The sequence below is a fragment of the Crocodylus porosus genome, unplaced genomic scaffold (genome assembly GCF_001723895.1).
Source record: "Crocodylus porosus isolate Cpor-Errol unplaced genomic scaffold, CroPor_comp1, whole genome shotgun sequence".
Lineage (NCBI taxonomy): Eukaryota > Metazoa > Chordata > Crocodylia > Crocodylidae > Crocodylus > Crocodylus porosus.
The window spans coordinates 18,452,135-18,462,693 of record NW_017728943.1 but is presented as its reverse complement, the minus strand read 5'-3'; the positions used below and the strand labels follow the sequence as shown (position 1 = coordinate 18,462,693).

The 10,559-nt window shown below is 41.2% G+C and overlaps 1 protein-coding gene across 2 annotated transcripts in view; it reads left to right on the top strand.

The window, feature by feature from the left end:
* The first annotated feature begins 9,218 nt into the window (after positions 1-9,218).
* The window catches only part of LOC109319341 (tissue factor pathway inhibitor-like), a 75,014-nt gene continuing 73,673 nt past the window's right edge, over positions 9,219-10,559 (top strand). Inside the window, exon 1 of one of the 2 annotated variants that reach the window (XM_019548828.1) lies at positions 9,219-9,372. The gene's annotated coding sequence lies outside the window, so the exon portion shown is untranslated. The remainder of the gene's footprint in view (positions 9,373-10,559) is intronic. The other variant, XM_019548827.1, reaches the window with a different exon arrangement.

Here is a 10,559-nt window from a genome sequence, read left to right as displayed (position 1 = left end):
GCAACTAATGATTCTTCTTCTGTGTTAAGCCATACAACAAATCTATGGCTAAATCATGTCAGAAAGCAGATTGCTTAAATCTTAGCAATATCTTCTATTTAACTGTAATCCATATACACATAGTAGCACGTATTTCGCTGCGCTGGCTTTTACTGCATAGGTCTGATGAAAAACGGGCACATCTACATGTGCAATTAATGCACCTGAATTTTCTACACAGAAAATTTAGGTGCATTAAACTGCATTTGAGCATGCATCTACCAAGGCATCTGAATCAGGACCAAACTGCATCTGACAGCAGCAGTTTGCTCCAGGGCTGCTCCTGCCTTGGTCTTACCCCCTGCAGAAGCCAGAGGGGCTCCAGAATCTCCCAAGTGCCAGCCCTCGGCTGGCAGGGGCACAGAGGGAAGGAGGGTAACCTCAAGCTCCAAAGGGTTGGGGAGGAGCTGTCCTCACCTCCAGGGGCAGCTCTGAGTGGCAGGAAGCTCAGGGTTGGGTGGTAAAGGCAGGGTAATGACAGCCCAGTGTCCTGGTCTGGTGGTGGGGAGCTCTAGACTTCTTCCCTGTGCCTCTGGGGGTGGGGGGTGGATCTTGCTGTAGTATTGTCCTGGGTGCCTTGGACCATCACAGCAGGGGAAGGAGGTGTTAGAGGGTGAGTGTGCTGCAGGCAACCAGTGTAAAGAGAAGGCAAAGTTTGCCTGTCTTTACTTACTTGATCTCCAGAGGATGGGCAACTGAAGCTGGAAGGGGGCTGCCTCAACCTCTGTCTAGCTGTCTCATCCTGCTCTATGCCCCTGGGGGGACAAGGGTCCAAGCTGGGGAGCGCTGATCATCCTGCAGCTGGAGGAGGAGGGAGAGGAGGTGGGGAAGACAAAAGGATCCCAGGGGCCATGCAGACCCAATCTGAGTAACAATCAGTAAAGTTTGAAACACATAAAGGAAAGAACTTAGCTCAGTTCCTTCAAAATGTGGCAAAATTTATCTGAAATCTGGATTTATAACTTTGCATGCAAGATTATTTTTGTCTGCTTCTGAGGTTACTTTAGAATATTTTGCACCCATCAGGAATATAGGATATTAGTAAACTGTTCAAAGTTCTTTTGTCAACACAGTTTTGTTTCTTAAAAAACTGTTGTAATTCAAGACAAAGGTTTAGTGAAATGAAAAATTCCTTCATTTAACATTCTTCAGTTCAGAAATGTATTGATTTCAGGGGGGAAAAATCATTTCAAAGTTTGTCATGACTTTCTCCTAATTTTATATTTTTATTTTATATTATTTCATGAGGTTAATGGCAATCATAATATATCTCTATGTAAATTAAATCTCTTATTCTGGAGGCCAAATCTGTCGACCTATGTGCATTTTATAGTGATATAATGATGAAGGCAATCATGGATCCTGACAGGCTGGGGTGAGGGATGTATCCCCATGCAATAGAACCAACTTTGAGGGGATGTACCCCTATGCAATGGAGCTTCCTGGGGTAGGCTGCAGGCTGGCGGGTACACCCCATCTTCCCCCACAGCTAGAGGCACCCTGACCCATGTGGCCCTGTATGTCACCATCTACATGTGCATTCAGGCATATTAATGTAAAGCACCATTGGCTAGTACCTATATCTGTTGGTATTAGCAAACAGCACTTTACATTAATCTACTGCATAGTAATTGCTGCACACGTGTAGATGGTGAAGACCTACTGTGAGTTAAATTAGTCTAATGTACAGTAAAGTGCACCTGCAGATGTACCCAATGTCTTGCATTTGAAAGCTTGTCTAACTCTATCCCAACTATAAAAGTGAGCAGTCAATTGTTGTGAAAGAACAGGTTAGGGACTATTTAGAAAAGCTGTGTACATATACAAGTCCATGGGGGCCAGATGGAATGCACCTGAAACAGCTGAAGGAGTTGGCTGATGGATTGCAAAACTCATGGCAATCAGGAAAGGTCCTGGACAATTGCGAAAGGATAAATATAGTGTCCATATTTAAGAAAGGGAAAAAGGAGGATCCAGGGAACTACAGACCAGCCAGCCTCACCTCATTCACTGGAAATATCATGAAGCAGATCCTCAAGGAATCTCTTTCTAAGCACCTGGTGGAGAAGAAGGTGATAAAGAACAGTCAGCATGGATTCACCAAGGGCAAGTCATGCCTGACCAACCAGATTGCCTTCTATGATGAGATGACTGGCTCTGTGGATGCAAGGAGACCAGTGGATGTGCTTGTACCTTGATTTTAGCAAGGTTTTTGATACAGTCTCCCACAATATTCTCACAGACAAGCTAAGGAAGTATGGGTTTGATGAATGAACTGTAAAGTGGATAGAAAAATGGCTGGATCATTGAGCTCAAAGGGTAGTAGTTAATGCCTCAGTGTCTAGTTGGCAGCCAGTATCAAGTGGAGTGCCCCAGGGATCAGTCCTGGGGCCAGTTTTGTTCAATATCTTCTTCAACAACCTAGAAAATGGCATAGAGTGCACACTCAGCAAGTTTACAGACAAAACCAAGCTGGTGGGGGAGTAGTAGATATGATAGAGGGTAGAGCTAGGATTCAGAATGACCTCAAAAAATTGGAGGATTGGACCAAAAGAAACCTCATGCGGTTCAATAAGGACAACTGCAATATTCTGCATTTAGGATGGAATAATCCCATGCACCAGTACAGTCCGGGGTCTGACTGACTAGGCAGCAGTTCTGCAGAAAAGGACCTGGGGGTTACAGTAGGTTATAAGCTAGATAGGAACAAAAAGTGTGCCCTTGTTGCCAAGAAGGCTAACAGCATAATGGGCTGCCTTGGTAAGAGTGTTGCCAGAAGATCAAAGGAAGTGATTATTCCCCTCTGTTCAGCACTGGTGAGGCCACATCTGGAGTACTGTGTCCAGTTTTGTGTCCCCTACAGAAAGGATGTGGACAAAGTCCATAAAGAGTCCAGCAGAAGGCAACAAAAATGGGGAGGGGGCTAAGGCACCTGACTTATGAGGAGATGCTGAGGGAACTAGGCTTATTTACTCTGTTGAAGACAAGACTGATGGGGGGGATTTTATAGCAGCTTTCAACCACCTGAAGGGTGGTTTGAAAGAGAATGGAGCTAACCTATTCTCAGTGGTGGCAGTTAACAGAACAAGGAACAACAGTCTCAAGTTGCAACAAGGAAAGTTTACGTTGGATATTAGGAAAAACTTTCTCACTAGGAGGGTAGTAAAACACTGGAACAGGTTACTCAGAGAGGTTGTGGAATCTCCATCCTTGGAGGTTTTGAAGACCCAGCTAGATAAAGACTTTGCTGGGATGATCTAGTTGGGAGTGGTCCTGCTTTGAACAGGGGTTTGGACTAGATGACTTCCCGAGGTCCCTTCTAACCCAAATTTTCTATGATTCTGTGTTCCAACAAAAGATATCCTATGAAATCCTTGCCTCCTTCATAATTCCTGGACTATCATGGCTAAAACATCACTGTAACTACAATATTTTATGAAGATCCCTAAGAAAAACCCTATCAGAATTTTAAGGACCTGAACCAAGCCCAGAAAACCTGATATGAATTTTCTCATTAACCTCAACACTACACTTTTGGTCAGGCTATTGATGAATTTTGATCACATCATATTATATCTGAATTAGTGATGATAAAAGTTAATGTCAGCTTTGTTTCACCTTCAAGGTCTGTTTCCAAGTTCCATCAAAATATGTCAGATTGCAATGATAAATTAAAGAATTCCAAGGTGGTTTTCATTTCTTAAATTAGGAGAACTGAATGTGTATGTGAAGAGCTGGACATACCTTAATCAGGATGCAAAGAAGTGAAATGAATTAATCTTATAATGAGATGCACCATCACTTGAGCAAAGTTTTTCATCTTTTGCTCCCTGTTTGACAGTGTAAGATTCATACTCAGTTATATAGCCTTTAAGCAAAAGAAAGGTTATATTGCCTGGTTTCTTGCTAAGGAAAAAGAATTAGTCGAGAATTTGTTGCATCTTCCTTCCTTGTTTTTCATGTATGAATTTATATAATTTAAAAACTACAATTAAGCTGAAAAGATTCAGGAACTGTAAGTGAACAAATTCTTTAGGCTAAGTACAGACAGTCAAAAAGCCGGAGGCTGAATAAATTTAATCTTCTCAGGTTAGTCTAAACTGCGTCGATTGAACTGATAAACAAGTGAACAGGCATTCACTTTTGAGTCCAGAAATGTAACTACATGCTTGCTGTGACCCACACCATAAGCCAGGGCGTGGGGGGTGTAATGGCATGCTGTTCCGCTTGGTGGGAGAAGATAGCTTGGGCCAAGGGTAGCCTGTCCAGCCTGCATGTGGGGAGGGAGTCTGTGGGAAGTGCAAAGTATTCTGAGATGCTGGGGGACTGTGAGTTACTTGCATATGGAGGGAACCTGTACCAGAATTTCAATAAATCAATTTAACTGAAATCAGTTAAGTCTGGTACTACATCCATTCAGGTTTATCTTGAATGGGTTTCAGCCATTTTGAAAGCAATTTATGTGCACTGTTGTGTTACAGATCTGAACTGGTTTCAAATCACGTATAGGTTAAGTACAGGTAATCAAAAAGCCCAAGGCTGTATCGATTCAATCTTTGCAGGTTGGTCTAAGCTATTTAGATTGAACCAATAAGCAAGTGAACAGACATTCACTTTTGATTTTGGAAATGCAGCCACATTCCTCCAGTGGCCCAGGTCAGGGGCTGGTGAGTGCTACAGCACATCTCCCTGCTCAGTTGGAGTGAAGAGCTTGGGCTAAGGCTAACCCCCCAACCTGCAAAGGGAGGTTTGCAAGGAAGATGCAATGCTGCAGAACTATGAGTTAATTTGAATCTGAAGGGGGTCAGAGGATCTTCTTGTCTGGATCATAAACCATAAAGCCAAGATGATGATTATGACAAAAGGTTATAAAAAAATTAAAAAATCAAATTGATCTTCTGCAGTGAAGCGTGGGTTCACTAGTATGTTATTATTAGTAATGTTACATATAGCATCAGTCCTTAATATTTTTAAAAAATAAAATAACAACAAATACTTTATTTCTTATTTTTATATTATTTTATGAATTGTCAGTTGTTCTGTATGTATGATCAAACTACAATTTATGCCCTACAACTGCCAATACATCATATTTAAAAAAAAAATCAGTGTCTAAATCTATATATTTTTAATCATTTTTGCAGTAGGTTTATTACCTTTACATGACTTCATGATACATCAGTACTAGCAATATATAATATGTAGGATACTTATACCTACTGTATACCTTATTATCACTATGTAAATTAAAAATAGTATAAAAATTAGAATCCTGTAAAATTTAATTCTAATACTGAACATTGAAAAATATTTTTATATTTGTTTTTATTCTGATTTGAAATGTAAATCATTGAAAACTATCATAGTTTGTGGCAAAGCCATCTGTAGCTCTTAGTGTAAGAAAATAATCATAGATTCATAGATGCTAGGGTCAGAAGGGTCCTCAACAGATCATCAAATCTGACCCCCTGCCTAGGCAGGAAAGAGTGCTGGGGTCAGATGCCCTCAGCCAGATGCCACCCAGCCTTCTCTTAAAGACCCCCAAGGTAGGGGAAAGCACCACCTCCCTTGGAAGCCTATTCCAAATTTTGGCCTCCCTTACCATGAAGAAATTTTTCCTGATATCTAGCCTAAATCTGCTCTCTGTCAGTTTGTGACCATTGTTCCTTGTTACCCCAAGAGGCGCCCTGGTGAACAGAGCCTTGCTGTGTCCCCCTAATGAATTTCTAGATGGCCACAAGATCACCTCTCAGCTTTCTCTTGCGGAGGCTGAAGAGGTCCAGGTCCCTCAGTCTCTCCTCTTAGGGCTTGTCCTGTAAGCCCCTAACCATATGAGTGGCCCCCCTCTGGACCCTCTTGAGTCTATCAACATCCTTCTTGAAGTACTGCACCCAAAACTGGATGCAGTACTCCAACTGTGGTCTGACCAATGCTGCATAAAGGGGAAGTATCTCCTCCCTGGTTCTATTTGTCATGCATCTGCTGATGCATGATAAAGTGTGGTTAGCTTTGCTGATGATTTTGTCACACTGACGACTCATTTGAGTCCACTATGACTCAGAGATCTTTTTTCAATTCTGTGCTGCTGAGAGGGTCACTTCCCAGTCAGTAGGTATACTAGATACTTTTGTGCCCTAGGTGCAGTACTCTGCGCTTGTCCTTGTTTTAGTGCATCCTATTGTGTACTGCCTACTTTTCTAACCTGTCCATGTCTGCCTGCAATCATTCCCTACCCTCCAGAGTGTGCACTTCACCCCACAATTTAGTATTGTCTGAAAAGTTGGACAGAATACACTTCACACCCACATCCAAGTCACTGATGAAGATATTGAAGAGTACAGGTCCAAGAACCAAACCCTGCGGAATGCCACTACCCACATCCTTTCAGGTTGATACCGACTTATCTATTTCCACTCTCTGGGTGTGACCGCTAAGCCAGTTTTCCACCCACTGGACCATGTAAACATCTATGTCACAGCCTCTTAATTTATTTATGAGAATGGGATGAGCTAATGTATCGAAGGCCTTGCTAAAATCCGAAAAAATCACAATGCGTCTAAGCATTTTGTGACCCCATCATAAAATGAAACCAGATTGGTCTGGCATGATCTACCTACTATGAATCCATTCTGGTTTCCCTACTGCATTATTTTTCTCACTGGAATCCAACAAATATGATCCTTCATAATCTTTTCATAGACCTTTCCAAGGATGACTGAGACTCAGGTGAGACTGACTGGCCTATAATTATTTGGACCCTCCTTCATCCCCTTCTTGAAAATAGGGACCACATTGGCCCTTTTCCATTCCTCCATTCCTCCAAGACCTGACCCAAGCACCATGAACACTCAAACAGCTATGCCAGTGGTTCTGCTATGACATAAGCCAAATCCTTCACTACTCTCGAATGCAGCTTGTCCAGGCCTGCTGACTTAAACACATCCAGTCTATCCAAGTGACTCTGCACCAAGTCAGCACTGACAATTGGTGGGCTGATGTCCCTCCGATGCCCATCTAAGAACCCATTAGGAGACTTATCTTGACCCCTGTTCAGGAACATTGAGGCAAAAAACTCATTGAATAGCTCAGTCTTGTCCCCCCCGTCTGTCAGTAATTGCTCCTTCTTGTTCAGTAGGGGTCCTATGCTGTCCTGCACCTTCCTTTTACTCCCTACATACCTAGAAAAAGACTTTTTGTTGTCTTTATTTTGTGTGATCAGCCTCAGCTCTATAGTTGTTTTGGTTTTTCTAACTGCCTCCCTGCAAGTGTGCGCCAAGTATGTATACTCCTCCTTGGCAGCTTCCACCTGCTTCCACTGGTTTTTTTTGCTTTCTTTTTTGCCCTTTGGATTTCCCTGTTTAGCCAAGGAAGTTTTTTGGCTCCTTTCCTCCTTTTCCATCATACTGAGATAATCTCCCTCTGTGCCTGAAGGATCACTTCCTTTAGAAATGACCACCCTTCCTGGACTCCCATCTTGCCAATATTCTTATCTTGCAGTGAGTATTGAGAGAATCAGGGAACATAACTTGTGTTTTGGGTTATTTTATCTAATACTTTTTACCTAAATACCAGATGTAAAAGTCAAAATTTAAACAAAAAAGATGACTAAAGATTTTGGGTGCCTCATTCTTTGAATGGCCAAGTCAAGACCCTTAAAAAGGTCTGAGTCTCGGTCATTTGCTCAGCACTTTGTTAGGGACAGATATTACACATACACCAGTTTAAGTGATCAGAAACTGGTTTAAACCTTTAACCAAACAGATGTTCAGTGCACATAAACCAGTTTGAGAATGGCTGAAAATGGTTTGAGATAAACCTAGTTGAACGTAGTATCAGACTTAAGTGATTTGACTCAAACCAGTTTATGCAATGGCTGTCTCAGAACCCTTGCTGGTTTAAGATAAACCAGACACCCCCTGCATCCCAGCATTTTCTCTGGGCTGGGCAGGGCTCTAGGCTCCACAGAAGGGCTGGCTCTTCCCCTCTGCTCAAAGGCTGCAGCTCTGCACCCTACTTCTCACCATTCCCTGCTAAGCCTACACATGTCTGTGTATTAGCTAGTAGACCACATGCTGGCTACTGATGTGCTGAAATAACAGGTAGAATCAACAGGCAGAATCAAGAAAGAACTGGTAATGTCCCTCTTTTGTTTTCTTAATTGGGTGATAAACACTGTTATCAACTCCCTGCTGGGCTAAGCACAGCATCCTACCAGAGCCTGGCCACACCCCCCTCAACTCCAGCACCCACCTGGCTCCTAGCCTGATCCACTACAGACATGTGCCTGCATTTCTGGGATGTCTCTCTGGTTACAAAACTGATTTAATCTAGCCAGGTTACACTAACCTGCAAAGACTGAATCAGTTCAGGCTCAAGCTTTCTGAATATCTGTCCCTAGCCTTTCTGATAACTGGGCAACATTTCAGTATGGGGCACCCAAAAATCAGTAATCACTATGGGGAATATTGTCCTTACTATATAGTGCCCTACTCTGGAATTACTTCCTCTGAAGTTATAAAACTAGGCTCACCTAACTGCCCCTGCCTGCATGAGCGAAGCTGAGTGTCTCTGTGGTTTTACCTGCTGGACAGGGCAGTTGTATATCTTCCAATCTGTCAACTTTATTTTGATGTCTAACCAGAGTCTTCATAGGAGCACCAATCAGCACATATTATGTGGGGATGCGTAATATTAGCACAATCACTAGTTGTGTCCCAGCCTTCAAATCTGTACATCTTGGGGATGAACTAGTCTCAGGCACCCCAGGATAGGGAAGCTTACATCTCTATCATGCAGCAAAAGTGAACCTGCTGAATTTAGTTCCAGGTCATATATTGGATATGTCATTCCCCTCTTGTATTGACTTATATTTATATAAGGGAAATACAGTACAAAATGAATAAATGGTAAGTTTCAACAGATCTCCAAGACACGAGTGGTTAAGCAACCAAAGTAGGTGAAAATGTAATTAAAATAACTTAGGATTCAGATTGCCTTTTTAGCCTGTTTCCTCTGTTTGGAAGCACATCTCTTTCCTGGTTAGAGATATTTTTTTTAAGTTACTCTAAATGAAAGCAGAATTGTGATGCTGTAGATAGAAAAACCCCTCTTTGTTTCTCATTTCTTTGAAGCCTACTCAGAGTAACCCCCCTCTCCAGTAAACAGGAGCAACCTCTGGCTTGACTGTCAGCAGGCTCCTACAGCAGGATCAGATTGCATTTCTCTCCTTGTAACTCCACCCTCCAACCCCAAGCACAAGCTCCAACAAGAATGAAAGAAGAGAATCAAGCACAACACTGTTTTTAACTCTTCCTCAAGAACTGGAATTCATTGGTGAGTACTTTGTAACTTTTTCTTTAATTTTAGAAGAATGACTGTCCGTAGGTAGAGAAAGAGGAAATTCTCTAAAGCATGTCAAGATTTTGTTGATTTTTTTTTTCTGAGAGTGTATGAGAGATACAGTACACAGATGTCTAAATGCAAAACACTTGGGCACTGCAAAAAAGTAGGCTCATTCTCTCAAGAAGTTAAAGAGATTGCACACTTATAATAGGAGCTCTTTTACTTGATTTTATTTACATATAAATATTTTTTGATAATGAGCACAGCAGGATGTGAGCTTTTTGACAAGCTCCAAGAATAACACAGACTATTTAAAAACAAACCATCAGACAGTGATATTATGCTAACTTTTTATCAGTCATTTGAAATTTCTTATGTGTAATTCCTCATGCTTTTGAAACAATGCTTTCAATAAATTGAATGCAATGGAGGTTTATTCAGCCAGAGCTGCAGGTATGTATGTTTGACTAATCAAGCCCTGTCAGCATATGTGATTAAAAACCATTCTTTTTACTTCAAGAGGTAAAAATATCTTGTATAAATACAAATCAATCTCACAGTGTTTATTGAAATCAGAGGAAATTAAGGTTTTCTAAGGATTTTGAAATAAAAAGCAAGCAACAAAAAATCCCAGTGGTTTTTGCCACATTCTAGTTTTCAGGAGCAATGTGCACTTAAGCTTTGTGTGGTCAAGACAGAATTACCCATAAATGATAATCAGCTGGATTTAAAAGCAAACAAATCTCAAAAGTTAATAACTATATTAGCTTTAGCATAAAGAAAATAAGTGAAGTATACCTTCCACTACCAGAATACAGCAAAAGACAGCAAGTAATACTGCAAGGAAAAACCTCTAGGTACATGAAAGGTCAGTGTGATGCAGTACTCTTGAAATTAGTTATAAACATGCTTAATGCAAAATGTTAAGATATAAAACTTATTTCCTAAATACACAGATATAAAAACAGAAAGTTCAGCTTTCAGGAGAGAGAGGCCCAGTGAAGGAAGGCTTTCTGAGCTGCCAAAAACCAGTACATAAATGATAACATAGGAATGAGATTTGGTCCTTTTCTGTGTTTCTTTTTTTCCCTAGGAAGAATAATTTGCTTGTATTTGTAGTCTTCTCCTTTACTAAAGAAGTTTGCTAAATGTTTGAACTGAACTGAGCACTATCTGAT